This window comes from Durio zibethinus, chromosome 9 (assembly GCF_047325235.1).
Source record: "Durio zibethinus cultivar Kanyao isolate XHJ-2024 chromosome 9, ASM4732523v1, whole genome shotgun sequence".
In the NCBI taxonomy this organism is placed as follows: Eukaryota; Viridiplantae; Streptophyta; class Magnoliopsida; order Malvales; family Malvaceae; genus Durio; species Durio zibethinus.
Genome location: NC_143170.1, coordinates 9,116,433 through 9,144,263, shown reverse-complemented (window position 1 = coordinate 9,144,263; position 27,831 = coordinate 9,116,433).

Genomic DNA, 27,831 nt, shown 5'->3' with positions numbered 1-27,831 from the left:
CCTTTAAAAATTTCAACAAAAGTGAATTTTTATTTATTCTATAGGAGTCTGTTTTACATCAAATCAATACTGTCATTCTATAAAAATGTCTAACTTGCTCATACTAGTCTTTAGCCTCCTTAATAAAGTTTAGCAGTCTCTATCCATGCTCTCTTGTTGGTGTGACCGAAGCTCTCAATGCCTTAGCTTCTTTTTCCATTTTGCTTGCCTTGATCACTACTTTGCCTATCTGAGCTGAGAGATGCTCTATGTATTTTTATCTTTCCAACCCTTCTCTCTTGCCATATCACACTTGATAGGATAACTCTTTGCGCTTTTTTGTGATTGTTTTAATGTGGTTTTTTTGTTCATTCAACTTTAGCTTCAAGGTCAAAATGTAATTTATGAACATTTCATTTTCTTGCTAAACTTCAACATAATCATCTTCTATTTATGAGCATTCTCTTTGCAACTTTTCATTCTCACAAGCTAAATCTGTGTTGTTTATTTCTTTGTCTTGCACCTATATGCACAATCTTTTATGCTCTTGTCGTAGCTCTCTCAATTCTTTAAGGGCATCATCTCATTCTTGGACAACCTTTTAAGCCTTGTGGGTTTGTTTCCACTATTTTTTTTTTTTTGAAGCTTTAGAATTTCTTGTTTCAATTTCTTTTTCTCTACTTCATGTTCTTTCCTTGTAGATTTTGATTCTAGAGGCACATTGTTTGACTCCTAGTCCACTAACTGATAATGGTTTTTAAGTACAGATGCCATTTTTTGGCCTTTTTTGGTTTTCCAAATCAGATACCACTGAATGGCCTTATCAGTAAATGGTTTAAGGCTTACTCTCTTAGGCTTTTTCCAGGCTTTGATCATGCTATCAATCTTCTAAAAAGTTTTGGGCTCCCCATACGAACAGTCAAACTAACTGAGCTTATAAGTCATAGGAATAAATTGTTCTTTACCATCAGTGGTGCATAACTCGTTGACCCCTATAATCCTAAGAGTTGAAACCCTGCCTCATCTCCACATTGATATAACAAAGGTTTCTGATTCATCCATAGAGCTAACCATTTTACCTAACTGGTTGTGGGCTTTTGTAACAGATATTCTCACTCTTTTTTAGTCTTTGTTTCTGGCCAAATACTTTGATAGAATTCCCTAATTGGGATTCAACTACAAAAATAAAGCTTGGAGAAAGCATTATTCTTGCATTTGAAATGGCTTTTCATCCATAGATACAGTAGTGGTATGCAACCCATAAATCATGCTTTGTCATTTTATCTACAAAAGTTTAGAGATCTGTTAGTTTCTGCCAAGATAACTGTTTAAAGATTACACCTCTTTTCAATCTACTCAAATAGATCAACCACTTTTATCTTAATATGGCTTAAGATCTTAGGGAAAATGACCATCTCGTATATGGCCAAAGCAAACACTCTCATCCCCTGATCATCATTTAGATGCTTGATAATGAAATCTCAGAGAATCTCTTATGGGATACCTTTATGCTCCCCTTTTTCTCGAACATATAAATCTTGAGTTCTTTTCCCACTCCTAAAATAAGACCCAACTTCTTATGATTCCCTAACTTATGCTTTTTCACATATACTTTGTCTGGAGACCGAAGATGCATACCTACTAAAGTTGAATACTCCTCTATTGTTGGCACTAAGTCAAACTCATTGAAGATGAAACAACGATATGAAAGATCCCAAAATTGTATCATCACCTTAATGAGTGAGTTATCAATCCTTACTATCAAGAGATATGCAAAGTGCCTAAAGTTCTAACAAAAGTCTTGCTGCCTTGAAGGAGCCATGCTATTTCATATATCTAATAGGCTTTTCAAATCATTTTGTTTAAGGAGTAAGCGAACTTTCTTTGATAGTGTAGAGATATGACCAGGTAGTAAACAATCTCTTTCTTTTTGTTGTCTTTTTTCTTACTTTATCTTTACATCCATGGGCGAGTTGCATTTGTAAAATATAGATAAGGCACAAACTGATGCTCTATGGATTCTATGAGAGTTTTTGTTGAAATGATTTTTAGGGCAAAAATACTATGCAATCTGCAAGTATGTTTATGAACATGCACAATAGGAAAAGAAATAAAAAAAGACAAGGAAATTAGTTATTTACTTTAATAAAAAAACATGGAATAAGCACCATATAGCAAGTAAGATAAAAGCATGACCTTATATTTTGGATTGACTATAAATGGTGGAAGGATAAGGCTTTATCTATGGTTGGGCTCTTAAGGTTAACTATATGAGGTTTGGGTTAATTCAAAAATGTTCCCAAATTGTTCCTAGCATCATTGTCCATCACAGACTAGTACGTCACCCAGATCCTTATCCATCATAGGCTATAAGCGGAAAGGGTTCAATTTGAGTGGGAGTGTTTCGCAGGCTCATGCAGAGACATAAAATCTCACAAGGGCATAAGTACTGCACTCTTTCCTAAAGGTAGAGCTCGGGTAGGGAGCTTATATTATGCACATGCAAATGAATGGTAGGTATAATAAATGAATACTTAAATAAATATAAGCAATGACAAGAAAATAATCTCAAATTTATTAAACAAGGCTTGGATAGTAAGGAATCATTTACTAGCCTGACTTTCGATGTCCCCAGTGGGGTCGCCAAACTGTTATAACGTATAGATCCATGAACCTATTGCTAAACATGGATTAGAGAAGTCACCACCAATCTTTTTTGTTTAGGTGTGTTGGCCACCGGATCAAATCTGATCCATGAAACAAGATTTTAAGTTTGAAAGTGCGATTACATATGAGGAAGATTATAGCACCCTCACAGTGCCTATCCTAAGGATGGTACCATTTGATTCCAGATTGTCCAAGCCTTAAAAATGTTTACGTTTTACCAAAATATTTAGTATTGAGAATTAATCTTAAAATTGTCACAATAGTTTGGTAGTAGTTTAAGATAATTCTCTTACCTTAGAAGTATTCATAGATACTAGTACTCATCTTGAAGAGGTTCTATTATCAGATTTATTATAGTATTTTTTTTTAAAAAAAGTAAAGTCTCCCAATAGTTTGGTAAGACTTACTTTGAGACAGATCTCCCAATAATTTGATGAGATTTTATTTGAAAAAATTTATAAAATTTTATTTATTATTTATTATTTTTTTTTAAAAATCAATAAGTCTTTTAGTAATTTGATAGGACTTAATTTAGAGGATAAAGAAATTTCTTTTAATTTCATTTTTTAATTGAAAACCAATTTATGAAATTTCCCAACAGTTTGGTTGATTTCATAAAGATTTAATTCATGAAAATTCTTCAATAGTTTGATAAGATTTATAAATTTATTTGAAAAGGATTTTTTATTACTATTTTTCTTTTTGAAAAAAATTATTTGAAAACATTTTTTTCTTTATCTCCTTTTTTTTTGTCATTACATTTTTTTTTGTTTCTTTGTTTTTTGTTTTCTTAAAAGGAAAGATTTTTTTTCATATATTGAATTTTTAAAAAAAATAGCTAAATAAACCAGTAAAATAAAATAAAAATAAATGAATAAAGAAATAAAATAAAAACAAAATCAAAAAATAAAATAAAAATAGAAAAAGGAAAACCTGCGATTTGAATTGGGTCGGTACGCAAGTTGGCATACTGGTCACTGAGTAGACTTGCAGGTCTGAGACTTGCAAAATGATGTCGTTTCAAGGCGGTATAAAAGCTACTCCCTAACATTTTTGTCTTCGAAGCCTCTGTTCACTCTCTCTCTAACCCTAAATTTTCTTTCATTTCTCTTTAGACTTATCCCATTACACCCATCGAAAATTGAAAATTCTTGTCGGTTTCTAGAAAAATCATCAAAAGTCGGTCGAAAAATTTAAACTCTCACCGAAAAATTCATGTGCTCTTCAGAAAACCTAGATTTCCCAAAAATCCCTAGAAAATCTCAAAATTTTCCCGAAAGCTCCGAAAATCTCCCAGAATTTCACCCTAAACACCAGAAACCTAAATATCCACCCAAAATTCCAAAAACTTTTCAAAATTGAAATCTAGAACCTTATTGCGAAAAAATTCCTAAACTGTTATCACTAGCAATTTGCTACCATTTAATTGTGTCTTGTACCTTTGATCTTTAGTTCAATTTATATGTAGCCTTTAGGAGCATCTTTAGGAAACAGACCAAATCATCCTAGGCTTAAATCTTGGAATTGGATTATGTTCGAGCATGATCTTAAGTCCTAATTGATTTCAATAGTTAGACTAATCTTATTTTGCATTAAAAACATTTGACTATGGGATTTTGATCTGTTGATTCAAAATTTCAATTTCTCAAAATTTTTATCACAGATTGAACGAAAAAGGAAAGGAGAATAAAAACAAAATTAAAATAATAATAATAGTAATAATAATAATAATAATAATAATAATAATAATATAATAATAATAATATTGATAAATTATAGTATAATAAATATAGTATAATGATAATAATATGAGTAATAATAATAATATCGGACTATAATAATAATATAATAATATACTATATAATTACAATAATAATGATACTATACTATAATATTATATTATAACATATTATACTATAATAAAAACATGGTATACTATAACAAAAATACTAATAACAAAGAAAATCGATCCTAATTGGTCCCGGACATAAATGGGTGTTTACATTATGTATGAAATTTATTTTTAAAAAATTCATTAAACATTCCAATAGTTTGATAAGATCTAATTCAATATTTTAAATCCTTCAATAATTTGGTAGGATTAAAATTTTTATTATTTTTTTACAAAAATTCATTAAATCCTCCAATATTTTGATAAGACTTAAATCAGGATTTAAATCCTCCAATAGTTGGGTAAGATTAAAAATTTTTATTTATTATTTTTAAAAATTCATTAAGTTCTCTAATAGTTTGGTAAGATTTAATTCAAGATTTAAATATTCCAATAGTTTGGTAAGATTGAAAATTTTATTTTATTTTCAAACAAAAATTCATTATGAAATTCTCAAATAGTTTGGTAAAATTCATAATTTAAATATTTTAAACCCATAAAATAAAAAATTCATAATTTAAAACTCACATTCTTTAAATTTTATTTTAAACATATATAAAAAAAAGTGAAATAAATGAATAGATATATAAATAAGTAAAATGTGAAAATTATCTTAATGGATAGAGACACACCTAGGTGGAAGTATCCCTTAATCTATAGTGGCAGATAGTCACCAGTTCCAACCAAAGAACTGAAGTATAGATTGCTACTTATCCATTTCCTGATAGGTTTCCCTTTTTTTTTTCTTGATCACAAATTTGAGTGAAGCTATTTCAATTTGGAATATAATCAAATTTGGAATCTATGATTTTGGTGATTTTATTTGATTCAATTATGTGAGTTTGTTTTGCATGAATTAAGCCCCAAAAAAATCAAATCATTGAATCCAAGATCTTCAATTCACACTACTTTTTTTTTTAGTTTTCAAACTTTCCCTTTTCCTTTTTATCTTTGGCTTTCTTACATTTTTTTTTCTTTTACTTCTAACTAGAAATAATAAAACTAAAATTAAATAGCAAAATTAACATTAGGACTAAAATTAAAACTAAAAGAAATTAAAACTAAAAATTAATGGTATAACTTAATTATTGGGTTCAAAGCTTTTCAATTAAGGCCTAATTTATGGTATAAGGTTCGTTTCAATTTTAAAAAAATTTTCAGACAAAATGGGGTATCTACAGTTATCACCTTTTGTACAGTTTATCTAAAACAAGAATTGCACAAATATAAAAAGACATCCATTTTGTTCAGGTTAAAAAAAGGGAAAAAAATCTTGAAATCCAAAGATTAACAATTTGGAAATTCAATGGTTCACAAATTTTCAAAGATTCGTAAAGTTGCATAACAAGAATTGAAAGATTTTGAAACTCCAAGATTCATAAAAAATTCGTAATGATTTCAAATTTTCAAAGATTCAAAATTCACAAAAGTTTTCAGATTTGCAAGAATTCCAAGTTTCACAAAGATTCCAAAAGTTTGTAAATGACTCAAGATTCTCAAAGGTTCTAGATTCACAAAGATTTCATGTTTCATAGAGATTCTAGATTCACAAGAATGGAAGATTCACAAGACTTTAGATTCACAAGAGTTTTAGATTTGCAAGTTTTTATATTCCCAAGGATGGAAGATTCATAAGATTTTCAGATTCACAAAATTTACAAATTATAATTCATATACAAGATTCCAAAATTCGTATTCAAAAGATTTTTTTTAATGATTCACATCTAAAATTTAAAACTTTATATTTAAAAAATTCAAGAATTCACATAAAAAATTTCAAGGTTCACCTCAAGAATTCAAAGATTCTCATTCAAAAATTTTAAAAATTCATATCCAAAATTCTATTCAAAAAATTTTTAAGATTCATATTCAAAAGTTAAATATTTTTAGTCAAAAAATTTAGAGATTCACATAAAAAATTTTAAAAATTCACATTAAAAAACTTTAACATTTCACAACCAAAATTTCAAAGATTCTTACCAAAAAAATTTTAGGATTTCACGTCCATAATTTCAAATATTCACATTTGAAAAATTTTAGGGATTCCTAACCAAAATTTCAAAGATTCACATTTGAAAATTTTTAAAGATTCGTATCCAAAGTTTCAAAGACTCTTATTTGAAAAATTAAAGATTCATATTCAAAGTTTCAAAGATTCACAGTTGAAAAATTTTAAAGATTTACATCCAACATTTCAAGGATTCATATTCAAAAAATTTTGAGATTCACTTCCAAAGTTTCAAAGATTGTTTTTCAAAACTTTATGGCTTCACATTAAAATTTTAAAGATTCTTATTTGAAAAAAATAAAAATTAAAGGTTCACACCCAAAGATTCTCATTCAAAAAGCTCTTTTAAATAAAGGCTCTATAACTTTAAAAGTTTGGAAAGTTTTTCTTATAAAAAAAATCTCATCATGAAAGATCTTCCTCACTCGAGGATTCAAAAGTCAAAAGTTTTCTCCAATCAAAGTCAAATTCTTGTATGCAAAAAATGTCATGCAAATGCCTTCTAAATGATTCAAATGCAACAATCCAGATTCTCATTAAGTGATGCAAATGCATGTCTTAAATAATAATATAAATGTCATACTATAATTCAAATGTTTGCTACATGATGAGAATGCATGCCCAAACCATTATGCAGATGCATGGTACAATCAACTATGCAACTTAGAAATTTCCAAAATGATGCAAATGCACATCCAAATAATTATGCAAATGCAATTATCACAATAAGGGCTTGTATATTTACCAAATAGTACAAAAACTATTATCAAAATAAAGCATTTTTGCTACCTTAGAAAAGTCACTCTTGTCATATTGATTTGAAAATCAATTTTCTCCCATCCATCAAAATTCATATTTACAACACTTTAAATTTGAAAATTTTCAAAAACACCCAAAAAAGGCAATCAACTGCCCTAAAAATTATCCTATATATAACTTTTCCATGACAAAAAATATATCAACATTTGACATTTAAATCTCTTGAAAGCTAGTGATTACTACTTAGAATGAATTAGGAGGATTTTGGCCTTTCCTAAAGGATTAAATGGTTTGGCATATCAGGATTTCAGCTGTTAAGAAAGATTTTATCATTGAATAAAAAATAAAATCAATATTTCTTCTTCTAGGCTCACAAATGAAAGTTTAAATTTGAAAAATGAATTTTTTTTAAAGCACAATTCATTTTGGTACTCCATTGGATTCTTGAGATAGGGTGTTTTAAAAAATGTTAAGGCTGACTGTGATAGACTCAAAACTTTTAAGAGAAGAAGAAAGGCTTAAATTTCAAAACAAATCTTCAGATTGGAGTTTATCTTGTTGAATTTCTCAAAGGTCTTCATTGTTTATTGGTTCCTTCAAAATCACTTTCTCTAATAACCTTGCTTGAGTTGCTTTCAAATTTGCTCTAGACTACACTTTCGTGTTTTCACCCTAAAGCTTCATTCAATCTTTTTTTTTCTTTCTTTATTTTTTTTTACTATTCCATCATGCATTTGAAAACTCAAAATTCATCCAAAATCCAAAATTAATGGTGATTTTCCTATGAAAAAATTTTCAATTTAGATACCTACACTTGATCAAAATGGACTTTTCAAATGATATAACGTAGGTCATGGTTTAAGGTTTTGAAAGAAAGGATAAATAGGCCCAAAAATATGTTCAAGGATCATTTCTCTTCTTTGAAGACATTTGTTTTTTCCATTTCTCAAAACATGCATTTTCATTTTTTTTATTTTTTTTCTTCATGTTTTCACATCTTGACAAATTGCCCAAAATTTTGAAACTTACCTTTTGACCGTAAGCATTCTTTCCTTGTCCTTAACTTTGGATGTAATGCTTTCTTAAATAAATCTGATTGCACTCTTGCCCCCAATGTGGAGGGCGATCCTTGGTTGGAGTTTCTTTAAAAAGAATTCAAAAGGGGTAACAAATGGATATTTTCTTATTGTGAAAGGAATATGAAAGATGGCCATTTGTCGTATCAAATATGGCTACCTTTATTAAAAAGCAATTTTCAAGAGTAGATTTTTTCTTTGATTTTGGAATCCTTTGAATATCTCATGTGCATGATCTTACAATCAATTCTTTTTTCATTTTTGTTCTTTTTTTTACAACTCAAGCTCAAAATATATCATCTTACTACATCAAATGAAGTCTCAATGTAACAATCTTTATTTTCACACCAAGGTATAAATTCAATACCATTCAAAAGAAAAGATATTGGGAAAATTGGATAATTTGAGCTTTTTCGTAAATTTGCTTTAAGATGTGGATAAAGGAAACTTTTAGGGTAATGAAAAAAAAAAGACAAAGAATACTACATAAATCAAGACGTCAAACAAGAATATCGAAGGGATATGGTCTTTTTAGTAATTTTTCCTCAAGGAAGAAATTGGAAGGGTTTAAGCTTTGTGAAGAAACATAGGTAGTGATGTATTTAGAATAGTCTTGACACTTATTAAATTGCCAAAATCTAGAATCTTTAAGAGAGAGCCTCATGTATTGGCTTGCAAAGAATTTTCAAACAAGAATTTTCAAACTTCATTGCTCATAGCTTTAATAAAGATCACTAACTTGAAAATCTTTCTTTGTGAAGTGAAAATTTATATCATGGTTTTTGAAAAGTCAAGCTTTAAGTGGTGTGGTGTTCAACTGAATTGGAATCTAAAATGGTAAGTGAAAGAATTGTGTATGTTTATTCTTAGTAGTAATCATTAATTCTCTTAAGATTATTTCCACAAAAAATTTTCTTTACGAAGAACATTTTTCAGTCATGGAAAGAAATCATGTGGGTTTTTATTATCAAACAATTCAAATAGATGGAAAACAATATTATATACAAATACCTACATGCAAATCATAATGAAAAACAAGAATTCAAATTTACATACCAAAGATTGGCCCCAAACAAATGAAATAATGTACATACAAAATTGTATATGCAAATACATGTGTGCAATACATAGTAACAACAAGAATTCATATTTAAAACTATGTATAGAATTGAAAAGGCAAAGATTTTCCCAAACAAATGAAATAATGTGCATACAAAAATGTTTACATGGATTTATATGATGATACATGTATATCATACATAAATGAAAACAAAAATTCATATCCAAAACTATGTACAAAATTGAAAAGGCAAAGATTTTCCCACACAAATAATGTACATACAAAGATGTTTATATATATGTATGCACTACATAGTAAGAATTCATATCCACAACTATATACAAAAGAGGAAAGGCAAATATTGCCCTAAACAAATGGAATGATGTTCATATAGTGATGTTTACATGGATGCATGTATGTAATACATAGTAAAAACAAAAATTCATAGTCACAACTATGTAATAAATTACTCTTTAATTTACAATTAAGTATATACATCTTTTAATATATGAAAAAGTGAAATGGAATAATGCATGAATGATGCATGAATGCATGAATTAATGCATGTATGCATGAATGCAATAAGAAGGATTTAATAATGTGAATGTATGCATATACAATAAAAAAGGTTAGTAAACATGATATATAAAAATAACGACATGATATATACAAAGAACAACACAAAGGGTTAGTATGCAAATAATACAAACAAAGAACAATATATAAATTTACAAGCAAAATAAATGTCCCATCATGAGTCGTATTTAGGATTTTCTAACACGAGGAAAAACATGACTCTAACTTAGATTTGGACCCTTAGGGTTTATTTACATGCTAAGTTCAAAGGTTATTTCTAATGGTTTTCAAATTATTCCTTACATCATTGTTCATTATAGACTAGTAAAACGCCCCAATCCTTACCCATTATAGCATATAAGTGGAAAGGGTTCAATTTGAGTGAAAGTTTTTCACTAACCCATACGAAGATATAAAATCTCACAAAGGCATAGGTACTTGATCCCTCTTGAGGAATAGAACTTAAGAGTAAAGCTCATGTTATACATATACAAATGAATAACAAATATATATTAAATAAATGAATAAATAAAATATAAACAAGAAAAAATTTCTTAAATTTATTAGATTAGGCTTGGATAACAAGAAACCATTTATTGGCCTAACTCTCGATATCCCTAGTGGAGTCGTCAAACTATCATAATGTATAGATTCATTGACCTATTTCAAGAAATAGATTGAAAGAGTCACTACCAATCTTTTTGTTTAGGTGCGATTGGCTACCTAACTAAATCTATTCCATTTTAAAAAAAGGTCCTAAGCTTGACTTAAGTATCTTTAAATAGTAGATTCTACTCTAGGAAACTAGATTTAAGTTTGGGAGTGCGATTACATATGAAAAAAGTTAAAGCACCTTTATAGAGTCCATCTAAAGGATGATACCAATTTGATTTCAAGTTATCGAAGCCTAAAAACATCTTTATAATTTGCCAAATAATTTAATTATAACAAACTAATCCTAAAATTACTCCAATAGTTTGGTAGTAATTTATGATAATTTCTCACTTTATGAGCATTCATGTAAACTAGTGTCTCAACTTGAAGAGGCTCCATCACCAAACTCATTTAAATTTTATTTAAAGAAATAATCAGTAAAATCTTCCAATAATTTGGTAAGATTAACTTTGATTCAAATCTCCCAATAGTTAGGTGAGATTTTATTATAAAATTTTTTATGAAATTTATTTTAAGAAAATTCATTAAACCTTCCAATAGTTTAGTAAGATCTAATTCAATATTTAAATTCTCCAATAGTTTAGTAAGATTGAAAATTTTACCTAATTCAAGATTTAAATCCTCCAATAATTTGGTAGGATTAAAAATTTTATTATTATTATTTTTAAAAAATTCATTAAGTACTCTAATAGTTTGGTAAGACTTAATTCAATATTTAAATCCTTCAATAGTTTGGTAGTGTTAGCTTTATGGGTTAGATGGTGATCCAAAATGGGGGTAAATTGGATTTCTCCAAATTCATCCTAAACAATGATTTTAGAGTAATTGAATGGAAAATTAAAAACAATATTAAAATATGATACAAATAACAATAAATTGATAATCTTAAACCAATGCAAGATAAAGAGATAAAGATAGAAAAATTAAACACAAGGATTTATAGAGGTTCAATCCTTCTCCATAAGGCACAGATGTCCTCTCTTCTTGGTTGTCCACACCAAGACTTCAATCCACTAATCTTGAATTGAAATTACAACCCTATCTTTTTCTCTCTAAGGCTTAAGATAGAAACCTTACACATTCTACTTTCTAGGCTAAGTAGCAACCTTCTAGCTCGATAATGCATTAGTACCTTTTTAAGATCTTAATACATGCTTGAAAGGTAATGTGTGCATTAGTGAGTTAGAAGTTAATTTTTAAGTGGTGAATTTTTGGAATTTTTTTCAAGCATTATAATGCATAAACTTTCCCTTTCATGACTTGAATTTTGGTAGAAAAATTAAAGAACAAATGGATGCATTTAACACCAAAAGGAAGGAACAAGGATGCAAGCTTACACATTGGAAGTTGGCTATGTAACCAATGCACTTTGGTGCCATCTTTTGAAGACTTAGAGGAGGTTTTAAAGAGCACATGAGCTGGCAATTTGGAGAGCTCCTATTGCCTATAAAGAGGAATTTAGTCAAAAATGCATGAAGAGAAGTTTGTGAACCAGTGAAGAGTTTTAAAGCCAAATAGCTATACACCAAGTGTAGAAGTAAAGAGGCAAAAAGTCTCTAGAAACTCAGCTCATTGTAGATATTTTAGAGATATTTTTTAGGGCTTCATTCACCACTCACCTAAATATAAATAGGAGTGGAGCCAACCATTTTAGGGAGAATTTAGCTTAGGATTTTCATTTTCATTTTCTTTAATTTTTGCACTTTCTTTTACTGCATTTTACTTTCTTAGCAACCAAATAGCCTTGATCTTGATGTTTTTATATTGATTTTGATTGTACTTTTACATTTTTTCAAGTATTTCTTAGTTTTCTTTATGATTTTGGCAATGAAACTTGCAAATTTTATTGATTTATAGCTCAAATCTACTAATTTTTTGTTGGTACTCAAATCAATTTTTGAATCTATCAATTTCGACCTACCTGTGTTTTTTTTATGATATCTTACTCATTCTTATTTTCCTTTGCTCAAATTTTTTTTATAGCTTCTTAATTCAGTTAGCTACAACATATTAAAAACTTAACTTCAAACTCATACCATAGCATTCCAGATCAAGCTTGGAAGAATCATTTGGATGCTAGTGATAGATGTAAGTCAGATGTGATTAAGCAAGTTTGGCATGGAACTACTTTCTGTTTGGCAAGTTGTTTGCCTTCTTTTCACCCTAAATCCTTAGTTTTACTTGCTTAATTGTTGATTCTTACTTGATTCTATTTATTTCTTTACATTTCATTACTATTTGGATCATTTTCTTAGAAGATGTTATGATTTTCTAAATTTTGCACTATTTTTTAATTTGAGATTGTTGAGCTGATTTCTTTGTTAATTCAAGCAATTTATTTTTGATTTAGATAGTCAACTCATAGATCTAGGTTGTTCTAGCTTAGATGATGTTCGTTTGTAGTATATAATAATAGATTGAATTTTTTCTCTTGAAATTCTTATGCTTTTAGACCATACTAGCTATTGTTTTAGTTCTTTGTACAATTTGTGTATTTTTCTATATATTTTCTTCTGCATTTAATTCTTCATTTAGTCCTATACTCTTCCATATGAACTCCAAATTAGGTGTAGATTCATTTATGCAAAGTAAAAGTCCAAAAAAGTGAAATAAAAAATTAGTTTCCAGCTATGGTTATTATTTGCATTTTTAGTTTTTGGTTAAGCTTTCTTCTACATTTTGTTCATATTTTTCCATTTTAGATCAAGTGTTCATACATGCTATTTAAGGGTTATTTCAAAACCAGTCTAGGATTAGGAGGATTTCATATTTAGCTTTCATTTCCATAATGTAGTTTCATGCTCACATAAATTTTGCAATTGTAGTTTACATGTGATTTGCACATTTTGCATTTTAGTCTAGTTATTATGTGTCTTTGCATTATAAGACTAGTTATAATTTTTCGTTTGCATTTTATTCATTGTTTTCCAATTTTAGATTTTTTTTAATTTGGTTACTTGATTTTTTTAATAGAATTTTAATTTTTGCATATTAGTTTTTTTTACTTGTTAATTTTGTTTAGTTAATTTTTCATTGTTTTTTTTTATTGAACCAACTTCAGTAAGAGAAAGGTGATAACTACTAATTAGTATAAGAAGTTTTACCTAATCCCTGTGAGATTGGCATTTTGATTGAAATGTCACTTTTACTATTTGTCCAGCCTATGTACTTGCAGATTTTCTATATCAACAATTCATTGTAGCAAGAACCATAGCTTATGCATTCTTTTCACAACATTATACAGTCATTAAATTATATATTATAGTTTAAAAACAATACCTAAAACATTTTTTAGACAATCCTTCATCACAAAACTTGAAAGGCAATACTTTGTTGAGGAATGATAATAGTATATAACAACTTTTAGGTACAAAAATACTCACGATTAGTGGTAAACCCATCCAATAAAGCTATGAACTCAGTCTTTATGTTTATCATTACTTCATGATCATAAATATGCAAATATGTATACTCATGTATAGTCAAAATAGATAATGTTTAAAACAATTCCAATTGAGTTTACTTAACCATTTAATTTTGCATTGCAAGTATACAACAATTTAATGAAACCAATAAAGGAAGAGAAGATTAAAAAAGAAAGAAAAGTAAGTTCATAAGTAGTTAAGATTTCCTATGATTAAAACAATACAAGATCTATACACTTCTAATACCAAACTTGAATAGTCAAAATTAAGACATTTCTGCATGCCTTCAACTCATTTCAATGAGTGATTTCAAATGATTTGATCCATTCATGAGCAATTGGAATTAACAAATTACAAATTTTTTAAATTGAAAATGAAACGAATCCAAAAATGTAAGAAAATCAAATCATAATCATAAACAAAAAAAACAACTGAACCTTTTCCTTCATATCAGTATCTTTTTTATGAAGATTGCATAATCATTTAAGCATCAATTATTCTCAGCATCCGAAGCTAATTTATGTAGTAGAGCCCCTATCTCAAAAAATTGTTTTTCTCAATTCTCATAACAAATCAACATTTAGTCATTCCAGTTTAAAGGTTTCCAAAACTTTGAAAAACATTTATAAAGTTCATTAATCATATCACTTACCAAAAAAGAAAAGGAATACATTTTTTGCATCCTTTTTACATGTGAATTTTGACAAAAGCAAAACATTTAGAAAACTAGAAAAAAAAAGAAGAAGAAGAAAAAAAAACCAAACCATTTCATGAATACAAAAATACAAAATTTAATTAAAATTTTTTCATAATTATATATGATGAGAAGATACCTCGTTTCAGAATTCTACATAATAAAATTCAATTTAGCCTGCAACAACTTTTAGTATGCTACTTTAGAAGTTAAGGGCTTTCAAGTCTTAACTAACAAAATCCAGTATACGGGTAATAATCTATTAGTACAAAACAACCTTTAAAGGAAGATTTCTTATAATTAGTTTCCATTTTTGAATCTTAGAGCCCTGGACCACAAATACCAGAGAGAAATAATTAGATTATTTCAGGCATAAAAGTTGAAAGTATGAGCTAAAAAACATTGAACTTAAAGAATTTCATCACCAAATCATTCATATATAAATAAATATTAGTTGAAGCATGACTGCTTTATCATGGTTAGTTTGCCTTACCACCCAGCTAGAGTGCCTACATAGTGCATCATGAACCATCAATAGCATGAGTTCAATTAGTGTCGAAACCCATACCAATTAAGATTCCATATTGGGACCAATCTTTTGAACCCATTCAAGCCATCGTTGGTCTTTGATTTACCTTCTCATTTCTTTTCTTTTTTTCTTTGATTTTTTTAACTGTCTTCTTTCACTAGTGTCGAAACCTATGTCGATTATAATGTATACATCCAGTCGAGATTCTTCTTTTAGTCTCCAGAATACTCCAATTTACCAAGCATCACTAAAAAAATATTAAAAAAAAAAAAACACCATAGTCCTCACAAATTACGAGAAACCCAGTAGAAAAGAGAATAGAAAAAAAAAGAAGAAGTTTCAGTTGAACAGTGAAAGGCTTGGACTATTAAGGCAAAGACTTGGCAAGTGAAAAAAGAAGAGAGATAAAAAGAGAAGAAAGAAGGGATAAGCTAGAAGAGAAAAGGATTAACCAAATTCTATTTTTTTTTTATAATCTCTAATGCAGTCTCTGAAGCTTCTAGAAACCAAAGTTACCCAAAATTACCCCAAATTTATTTCTTTTTTACATTGCTGAGCTATCCCCTTCAACTCAAATAAGGGACAACTTTTATATTAAGATATAGATCTGAGTTTAATTGTTTAATCTATTATAATTTGTTGATTGATTACTTAATAATATATTATATGAATGCATTATGGTGTTAAATTCTTTTGTACCTGTAATATAATAAAAGTAATCAAGTCAAGCTAAAACAAAATATTGAAAAGTTCGAGTTAATCTTGAAATTTGTAGTTCAAAATTCTATTTTAATTTGTATTCATATCAAAATAAAATTTTAATTATTCTATTTTATTTTTTATTAAACTTGAAAATTAATAAAATTTATAAGTGTAATGATTATAATTGATTTCAAATTCAATACTTACTCGAGATCAAATTACACTATCTAAAAATTAACTTTTATCATTGGAATTTTTTATCGGTAATAGGTTCAATTCCATCGATAATAGTATTACTGACGAAATTTTTGGTCGATGACAAACAAATCAATAATACTATTTCATCAATAATGCGAAAAATCTAAAATTTTTCATCAACAAATTTCATTGGCAATTCGTTGGTAATCCATTAGTAAAAGTGTCAGTAAAATCCATTAGTAAAAGTGTCAATAATATATCAATAATCCATCAGTAACTGATTGATAATTAGTCACCAAAAGGTGCATTCTATTGGTAAATCTATCGGTAATGACCTAAAATTCGTTGGTAATACTAAAATTCTGTTAACAAAATCCGTTAGTAAATTTATAATTTCACCAATAATTCGATTAATTTCATTTATAATTATTGAAGAAACCTGTAAATTACAATTAAACATGTGTAATTTTTTAAAAATTTTATTATTATTAATTAAAATATCAAATCCACCTCATAAATTTAAAAACAATCCAAATTATCTATAACATTCTAACATTCATAAAATGCCCATAACATCTATAAAATACATCATATGATTTCTGTTACTAGCCTCATATAAGAAACCTCCTGGTTGACAATCATCAAGAAAATGTTTTTCTCTCATGGTAGTTTCACAAGCCTCCATACAAAATAGAGGAAATATTTGTTTGAACCAAAAATAAACATTAGGGACAGCTCTCATCAAAAGATTTAAAAAAGGTAATCTTTCCCCCAGAAGCATATGTCTAAACCGACTAGAAGCATATGTCTAAACCCACAAGGAAGACATACTTCAAACTTTGCAATTCCCACAAACGTTTCGTAAATGCATGATCCCATTGTAAGTACTTTGCTTTTGCAACCTCCTACCAAATCTCATATACCATATAAGCCTTTAGATTTGCACCCATTCGAAAATCCATTGCCTACATAAGCAAGTTAGCTTGTAAGTGAATATAATGCAAAGATAAGGAAATATATGCTCAATACAGATTCGTTTAGTCTAAAAATTTATTTCCTCTAAGATTATACATATAGTGAGAATAACCCTGGTTATTTGGCAACAAAACCCGATACAACTCAATATCTTTGCATATATATATATATATATATTCCAAACAAAAATAGCTTCTGCAATATTTTTGTGAAGAAATAGTGAAATCTATATAAAAATGTAGCTCTAACAAGAAATTCCAAAAAAAGTACTATATTACAAGCTTTTAACCTTAAAATATATGAGTGGCATATAAGTGGTATAGCATTATTAGAGTATATGAGTGGTATAGCAATATTTGAGTATATAATTTTGTTTTCTACCATTTTATTCTCTCTCCAAATTTTGATTAAGAAGTATACTGAAACTTTAAAAATAAGAAATAAGTGTTTCTTACAAATTTTGATGGTATTGCCATTGCAAACTTGTAATTTTAAGTACCAATTCAATGTTGAAAGTAAAACAACAAAAATTCCTAAGAAAACATAAAAGAAAAGAGATACAACTAAGTGAGCTTTGATGTTATTTCACATGTATTAATTATCACATGACCTCTACAAACAAAATTGTAATTGACATTTAAAGAGGGGCAACTTAATTTCTGGAAGAATTAAAATTCTATTTTTTTAAGCCTTATTCTACTTAGTTTAAACTATTTAAGTCTAGAAATAAGAAATGAAGATAAAGACTTATGTCGTTAACTAGTAGGCTATAACTGGTATTACATGTCAAGTAAGAAGTGGAAGCTACCATCCATCCAAAATATCTAAAAGAAAGCTCAAACTAGATAAACGACGGGTAAAAAATAAAAAATTAATAAAAACTTAAGCTTGAAAACAACACAGAAAAAGCTTCATTACATTTTAAGTTGGCACCAAGTTTATGGAAAGGATTTGGTCTGAGTTAAATGTAACTTCAAGCATAACTATACCAACAACATAAAACCTCTACCATTATTCATTATATAGTCATTGATGCCTTTGCCTTAAAACCTGTCAATCCAACATTTTAAATTTACCACTATTAGCAAAATTGAGTTTTGTGGTTTGCAAATTTGTCTAGCCATAACAACAAGATTAAATGACCAAAGAAAGTTGCATTTATTTCATATATACAATTTCAGTATTGATTTGCACAATCATTTTAACTTATCCAAAGTAGAAATAAACAAACCTACCACGAATCATATGCTGCATTGATAATAAAAAAAGGTATTTATTTGTATTTGCTACACCATGTATTGTGGGAAAAAATCATTATGAAATATAGATGAATATTTGTAAGACGAAAGTTGAAATGGTGAAGACTAAAAGTAGTAATGGACTAGCAACACTTATGAAAGCAGGTCTCATTCTTAATGTGCGAGATAGAAGTAAATTCTTTGTTGATCCCTTCAAGAAAGAAAGAAAGAAAGAATTACACATCCCTTGACCAGTGTTTCAACTTTGTTAAAAACCCAGACTAAGAGGTAAATGAAAGTGCCCACAAATTAATGTAAAAAACATAAACGTTATAAGGGATTTAAAACAAAACAAAAAAAAAAAACCAGTACATGTGTTGCAACTAATTGGTTGAAATTGGCTTCAATATAATGTCGCCCAAACACATCCTTCTTGAAACAAAACACTTGCAATGTTATTAATATTGGGCAAAAGAAATATGTCAACCACTATGCAGATTTCAACACAATGTCTGGGCAGAAAGTCTTATTAATGAGCTTACATATTGATAAAATAACTAGCATCTAAAAGATATTTTACTTTAGTACACATATATCTCAATCAAACAAGATAACAAAAAACTTGAAAAATCAAATACATTATCGATGGTGAAAAACAGTCGAGGAGAGGACAACGGTGGAGAACAAAGCTAAGCAAGTAATACATCATTTTTTGATAGTGGTACAAAAATATTAAGGTTTTTTCTTTATAAAATAATGAAAATAAAGTCCATGAAATGGTGATTGGATTCATCACCAATTCTATAATAAGATTAAACAACTAAGATTAAAAACAGTTAATATTTTTTCTTTAAAAATAACTTAATCAATAAAATTAGATTTTGAAATATTTACTTCATTATAAAAAAATTATAAAAACTTAAATGATTATTAAATTTTAATTAGCTTAAAAGCGTTTTTGATCATTTCACTATAGACATAAAAGTTTGTTTCACTTTTTAGATACTTACGCGAATAAGTTGCAATGGTTGCTGAATCCTTCACAAAGATATACCAAAAATTAAACTATAAGACTTCTGACTCTAATGTATATTCATCATAGCCTTGTTAAATTTGTCAATTTTGTTCCTCAAAATCTCCATCCTGATTTTTACTAAGTTTTTTAGTCAAAGTGCTATTTTTATTTTACTTTTAAGTTACGTAAATCTTTTTTATTAATTTTAAATTTTTATGAATATATATTTTTTATTTATTTTTAAGTTTTTATTAACGTGACTAAAATATTTTTTTTTAGAGGTTAGAGAAAATTTTATTTAATTGCTTTCAAAAATAAGTGATCACATAATAAGCTCATGGTTCCATTGGAGAGAATGATAATATTGTTTTAAACAGCACATTAATTAATCAAGTCTTTCCTTCATTATTAACTTCCAACCTACTTTTATATCACGAGTCAAGAGTCAAAACTTCTTTTAATTATTAATTTGGAGCCTATTTTAATATGACAAATCTAGACTCAAATTTTAAACTTGTATAATTTATGAACTTATAAATTAACTCAGTTTCAAGCTTTAAGTTTGTATAACTCTTGAACTCATAAATTAACTCTTACCACATCCAAAATCAGACTTCACTCAAAACACTAAGAATAGAGTCAAGACAATAGTATAATTACTCAATGGTTGTTTAACTGTGTACAAACAAGGTTACCTACCTATAATTAAAGCCCCATTACATGTATGGCTAAGAATGAACCAAGTGAATGACTTAGTACATGGGTTCTAGAGTCTTTTACAAAGAATAGAGCTCTAAAGAGTTTTATGCAGATGAGGTTCTACATTAATTTAGAAGATTTCAAGACTTTGTTACAGTATACACGCCTAGAGCCTTCCAAATTCATGACTCGAGCCCAAGGCCTTATGGAGTCATATGGAGCTTAAATCTTTTAAAGAAAAGTAATGGCCATAATGCATTAATGCAAAAGTTTTATTATTTTATATCCATAAATTTTGGTTTTCTTATTTGATAGATAGAGGAGTGGATTTTAATTTTTTATGCCATATTTGATCAAACATTTTTGTTAAGTCAGATTATTAATTATCTTAAAAACTTAAATTGAAAGGAAATTATTTAATTATTTATTTAAATTTTAACATGTATTTCACGCACAAGTGATCATCGGACTTACACCTAATTTTTTTTAGGAAAGACTTGCACCTAAATTTACGTGTAAGAAAATATAAACATGAAGAAAGATTTAAAAAAAAAAATTTTGAATAGTGAATTGGACAACTAGACATTGAATTAAAATCTTGAGAGTGCATTTGGATAAAAAATTTAAAATTTTTAAATAAATTTGAAATGAAAGTATTTAAAAATGTTTCATTTTAAAATATTAATATTTGTAATTATTTTGTTTGAATAATTTTTTAAATTTAATTCATTAGAATTTGATGAGAAAAATTAATTATAAAAGAAGAATAATAATATTAAAGATAAAAATATATATGTATATAAATAAAATATGCAATATGGGTATCACTATATTTGTAAAAATATATAGATATTATTAATAATATAAAAATAAAATATATATTAAAATTAAATAAAATGCTATTTATTTTTTAATTTTATATTTTATGATAAGTCATGTATAGTAAGGAGGGAGAGGATTTGGACTTTAGAGGAATTGTGAAAAATAACCAATTTAAGTTATATTTCAAGAGGTGATTTAAGGTATTCAAATTCTCTTTTAAAATTCTATTTAAAATTTAAAAATTATCTTATTTTTATCCAAGTAAGTAAGTTCATTTTTTATTTTTAAAAATTTTGATTGAAAAATTTTTATAGATACTTCATCCAAACATACATGAAAAAAATTTTACCTTTTAAAATTCGATAATTCTTATGCCATATTAAATTAGATGAATAATTATCTTAAAAGCTTTAATCACTCATTTTAACAATTCCAATGTAATGAAAAGATAAACGTGTACGTATCATTGAATTAAAAGCACAAATGACTTAAATAAGTAATAATGAAAATTAAAAAAAAAACTGTTTATAAATTTGAACGGAACAAATGTTTCAAGATCAAGCAATCTTGAGCTTAGGACAGTTAGAAAGATTTGGTTGCTTTATATAATTGAATTAATAGGCCGACCAACTATGACACAAGTTTAGAGAACCAAAATATTTGACGCCCAAATACTCAAATCCAAAACCCAAAATCGTCAGAATACTAAAACAAACCACAGTGCAAAGAAGAGTAGAATGAAAAAAATTGAGAGAGATGGGGAAGAAGAAAGGAGTACCAAAGTTTGAGGAAATGGCACCACATGACTTTGACCGGGCCGATCCCTACGAGGACTCGGTGGCGATGCTGGAAATGAAGGAGCACATAGTTCGAGAGAAATGGATCAACAAAGAGAAGGCGAAGATCCTTCGAGACAAGTCAGGTGGTGTTATCACATTTAAAGAGTCAACCATCTCTAGAAGTGTTGCCACTTCGTTCACCAGGACCTCGACGCCACTCGCAGCATCGGTTGGGGCAAAGATAGCCACCACCCCTCCCTCCATGGTTCGAATCTTCTTCTTCTTCTAAATATATATAAAACTTTTATTTTATGTATTATAAGCTCGATTGGCAGTTACTTTTATTATTTTTTTCTTGCTTCTTCAAGAATTTTAAAATAGGCTGATATTTTCGAGTAAGACAATGTATGGTTTTACCTTTTTATGTAAATTTATCTATTTTGCTAGTTTTTAAATTGAATCTATATTTACTTTTAAACAATGTTCGATAAAGATTGAGTGTTGAACTGTTGTTTATTTATTTATTTGCAAAAAGTAAATATTTTTAAGAATTGATTAAAAGATTTGTCATCCGATAAGAGGGAATTAGCAATAAAAGAGCGTGGAGTTGACAACATCATACATTGTAGAGGGATGGAGTAGAGGTGAATCACAGCTCTGATTTGGGATGCTCTTATTGAGAATGTATGAAGCACTCCAAAATGATAAAACATCTTCTCCAAAGCCAAACAAAATTGCCGGACACAAAAAGAATAAAGTATTATGAAGCTAATTGACGACTTGATTGCATTTCATGTTTATAAAAAGAATGGTATAATATTTATTTAAGAGTTATTTTTATCATTAAATGTCAATTTTATATAATTGCATTATTACATATTTCATTAAATGTCTCTAAATGAATACAATCACTTGAGTTGCAACGAGAACTAATATTTACAAAAGTTTTCAATCACACTCACAGATGTTCAAGAGAATGTGGTGATTTCGTTAAGAATAAGTTCAAAGTTGTCAATGTAAGTGACTTTCCAATGACTTTGTGAATACTTTTAAATTGTTGGCTTGCTTTATTAAAATAGATAATATCTTGTGTGTTTTAAGATGCAAAGACTTTGTGAAAAGTCAAAACTATTGCCTAACTTGCTTTGTGATAGTAGTTGTGTATTGTGATTGTTGATGAAGTAGATATTATAGTAATTGAAAGCCTAAACATTGTAGAAATTTAAGTATTGAACTAGATAATGTTTTGTGTGTATTGAGATACGAAGATTTTGTGAAAAGTGAAAATTATTATGTATTTTGCTTTGTGATTCGGTTTGTGTATTGTGATTATTGATGAATTAGATAGTGTAGTAATTAAAAGCCTAAACATTGTAGGAAATTCAATATTGAACTTGATAGTATTTTGTGCATATTGAAATGCAATGACTTTGTGAAAGGTGAAAACTATTGTGTATTTTGTTTTGTAATTTTGATTGTGTATTGCGATTATTGATGAACTATCTTTATAGTAATTCAAAGCCTAAATATCGTAAGAAATTTAGTTTAAACTAAATAGTATTTTGTGTGGATTAAAATGCAATGAATTTGTGAAAAGTGAAACTATTGCATATTTAATAATTAAATTTTGACGTTGTGAATTGTTTGAAGTTGTCTTAATTTATTAAACTATATAGGTAAAATGGATGATAATTGTTTTAAACTTTTTGTAAGAAAACAGTGTTATTGCATTATCTCAAAAATATGGTCAAGATTCTTCTAACCATCTAAATTTTGATCCACTGGCATTAACTGAAGTTATTAGGGGGTTGAAGCTGTGCGCACTCATGTATATGACTTTGCATCTGCAGATAAATCTAAAAACCTATTTTACTCAAGTCAGTCCACTACTACAACAACAAGTCTCACTCAATTTATGGTTCATCATCTGTACCTCCTCAACCTTAGATACTAGAACAAATTGATAAGTGGAGGATTGAGCTAAAGTTAAGCTTAGGTCTTTCATGGATCAAATGATGCAGTTGATGGAGTCTAGACAATTTCAGCCAATACAATTTTCTACACTTGATGACGACAACACATATTCTAAATCAAGAGATGCAACAGCATAATGATGTGTTTTTCAGGACTTTATAGTGGATTTTATAGATTTTAGTATTATATTTTATAGATGTCATGGATGTTAGCTTTAAATTTAGATTGATTTAGAATTTTTGTAGATTTAAACTTTATGATGTAAATTTGGTACTTTATTAATTAATAATAATAGACAAATAATAAACTTTAAAAATAATCACAAATGCTTTATATTTAATTTATAAGTTTTTTTTAATAATTATGAATGAAATTAATCAAATTACCGATGAAATTATAATTTTATCAACAGAATTCAAGTTTTGGTAATAGAAATAAGAAATTACCGATGGAACATTAACAAAAATATTGTCAGATTTATTGACATATTTCCGATGCAATTATCAACGGATTTTCAACACAATTATTCACAAAATTTTTGTCAACAAAAAATTTCATCATTTCCATCAGTAATTAAATTTACCGACAGATTAGTATCACTGACTTGCTTATTATCGATAAAATTTTTGTTGGTAAATTTTGTCAATAAATGTATTACTGATGAAAAATTTCATTGATAAAAACATTTTTTCTAGTAGTGTGTATGATTATAGTTTGTCTAATTTGAGTTCTAAATGGTTGTGATAAAAGAATGATTTAATTCTAGACAAATTATTTTTGTAATTTTTATGGATATTGAAAATGTCATTTTTCTCATTATCATATTTAGTCTTTTTTTTTTTTTGCCTTTTAATATTCCTTTTCTCCCTCAAGTTCTCTGCTAAGCGATAGAAGATGGCAACCAACATGGTGGTCCACTGGTTTGAAATTGTTATTTTAGTTGCCAAATTTATTTGAGAAGTGGTAGTGAAAGAAAAAATTTAGAAACAGAAAGAAAAAATAAAAATGAATAACATTTTTTTTTTTGTAATTTACAGTGGTTTAATTAACTAATGTGGTGCTGATATGACAGTTATGTCATGCTTTTATCAAATAGATTGGATGAAATCTATTAAGTGACTATATTTGAGATATTTAATGAAACTTGGCGACTTTAATGAGCTTAATTAAACTTCAATAACTTAGTACTTATTTGGATTGCACTACACCCTCATTGTAGTACAATTGCAATAAAAAAATGTGCCAATCATAGCTTTTGCTTCCAAACAAAATAACAGTGAGGTTAAACAATAACCAATCATCAACTGACCATTTTTTGTGCAGTTGATAACTGACCAATTAATTTTTTCTTTTTTTTTCCATTTTTATCTTTTAAGTTTTATTGTTATGTCGAAAATGTCATTGAAGATTTATTATTTTATTTTTATTAAAAAATTATAAAATAAATTTGATAATTTAATATAATAAATAAATTTTATTATTTAATACATGAATAAATATTTTAAATAAATTCAATTATTTATTAATAAATTTTATATAATAAATAATTTTTATAAATATTAAATAATTTAAATAACCTTTAATCTAATGTCTTTAATAGTAATTTTTCATTACAATTCACCTTGTCACTATCGTTATTTTTATATTCAAACACATATCCCATCACTGGTTTTAATTTTACTGTAACAGTAATTAATCTCACTTCTACCGTTATTTTCAATCTTACTGAAACTAATTTCATCACCCATCCAAATAGACCTTACTTAAAAAAAAAAAAGTCATTTCAGCAACCAATTGAATAATTTACTCCAAGTCACTGCAAACATGCAGAAGATTCTACCACTGAGTATGTATATAGTTGTTGGAGAAACAAAAGATTTAGATGATATAGTTCGTGAAACATTTGGAAAATCAAAATCTGGATTCCGTTAAGAAGTAGTGGCAGAAAAAGTGAATCTTGGATTAAAAGAATGCATATTTGCAAAAAAAGAACTTGGCTTCATCACATAAGACATGCTTGGATGGTTAGATGTATAGATTTTTCCTATTCATATGGGTTAAAACGTAGAAAGACATTTTGGTTTTATCAAAGTGTAACACAAACATGATAAAAATGGTAAATCATTCTTAAACCTGTTTTAATCAAAAAACAAAAGCAAACACATGTAAGAAATATTAAAATTTTGGTATTTTTTATTGGTACCGTTAAAATTTTAATAATAACATAAGTGAAAATCCACCAAATAAAAATTTCATTTATTTTTATAATAATCATAACAATAATATTTAAGTTTTAAAAAATGTTAAAAAAATTTTATATTTGAATAGAAAAAGGATTACATGAAATAGTTATGCCACATCAGCATTTATTTTTTTATTAAAATCATGTTATGTAATTATATTATTGAAAAAAGTTAATAATTTATTACATATATTATATGATAATTAAATAGTGAATTTTATTCATAAGAGGGCAAAGCCCTATTATATGGGAAAAAGGATGAGTGACTAGGTTTGAACCTAAACTCTCATGTCTTCCTTAAGGCTTTTTTATCTTTAGGCCAAGATGCAAAAAATAATGGTGAATATTTATTTTAATAGATTAATTAGTTATTTTATAATAAATAATTAATTTTTTCAAATAATATAATTACATGATATGATTTGGATAAAAGATATATATGTTGATATTAAATAACTATTTCATACATTTTTTTCTTTATTTAGATATAAATATAATCATATGTTAATAGTATTTATGATTAAAATATGAAATGTGATATTTATATTGAAATATAAATATTATATATAAAAATAAAATCTTATATTTTATTATATAATATTAATTTTTGTTTCTTATTTATTCAAAAATACTTTTAATCTATATATCTTATAAAGATATCTTTTGCAAAGTAAACTATAGTGATTCTCAATTTAATTTATAAATTTAAAGATACTTACATTAAAGATGTAATTGCATGAGATAATATTGTAATACTTTTTTATTAAATGTAAACTTTTTAAAATATTTAAAACTATTAAAGTTCAAGCAAAAATTTTTTGAATAATATAATGTAAAAAATATTTATGTTATATAATAATTCATTATTTTCCATAAGTTAACAGTGAGATCATTGAGTTCAAATGATCATAACTTACTAGATCTGGATATATTTTTATTAAAAAAAAAAAGCCATTTAAAACTTAAAGTTAAATTATAAAATTGTCCTAAATAGATTTGTGAGGCCAAAAGTTGGATGGATGGAGACTTAAATGGGCCATAATGGGATCTTATTGGACGAATTGAAACATTTATCAAAACAAAAACGAAAATTTTGAAAAATATAGAGAAAACAGAAATATTTTTTTAATTGATTTCAGTAAGAAAAAGAAATGTCCCATATTTGATTATTTACATCATGGGTATTTTTCTTTCCCTGTTTAGATGATTCTAATTTCTTTCCTCATTTATATGATTTTATTTTCTTTGTTTCATTTATTGTGTAGATTTTCTATCCATTTGAAAAACAAAATATAGGTAGAATTCTTTTTTTAGCCATTTTGTCACAATCTTCTAAAGTTTATTGATTTCTATTATTTCAAATTCATTTTTCCTCATCCTTTCTATTGCTATATGATTCCGTTGAGAAAACAGAGAAAGAAAAGAAAAAAAAACAGAATATATATGTCATCGGGATTTGATCAAGTAATCTTTGAAGCTTGAAAGAAAGTTCTACAACTTTTTGTATTCTCGTTTTATAATAAACTATTTCTTTAACAACTTTTATAAACAGTCTCTTCCGTTTAATTTTGCTCACTTCAATTATTTTCTCAATTTGTTTCTAACACACTACTTTTTTATTTGTTTCTATATTGGGTTTTAATGAGTTTAATTATATATATAAATATATTTTAATTTTGGATTTATTGACAGGATGATTATAGGATTTTTATTTAAAGAGAATATTTTAATATAAATATTTATTTATAATTTTTAATATATTTTAATTTCGTAAATAAATTGATTTATTTGATACTTACAAAATAAAATTGATTTATTTGATACTTAATGGTTGAGAAGAGGAATACC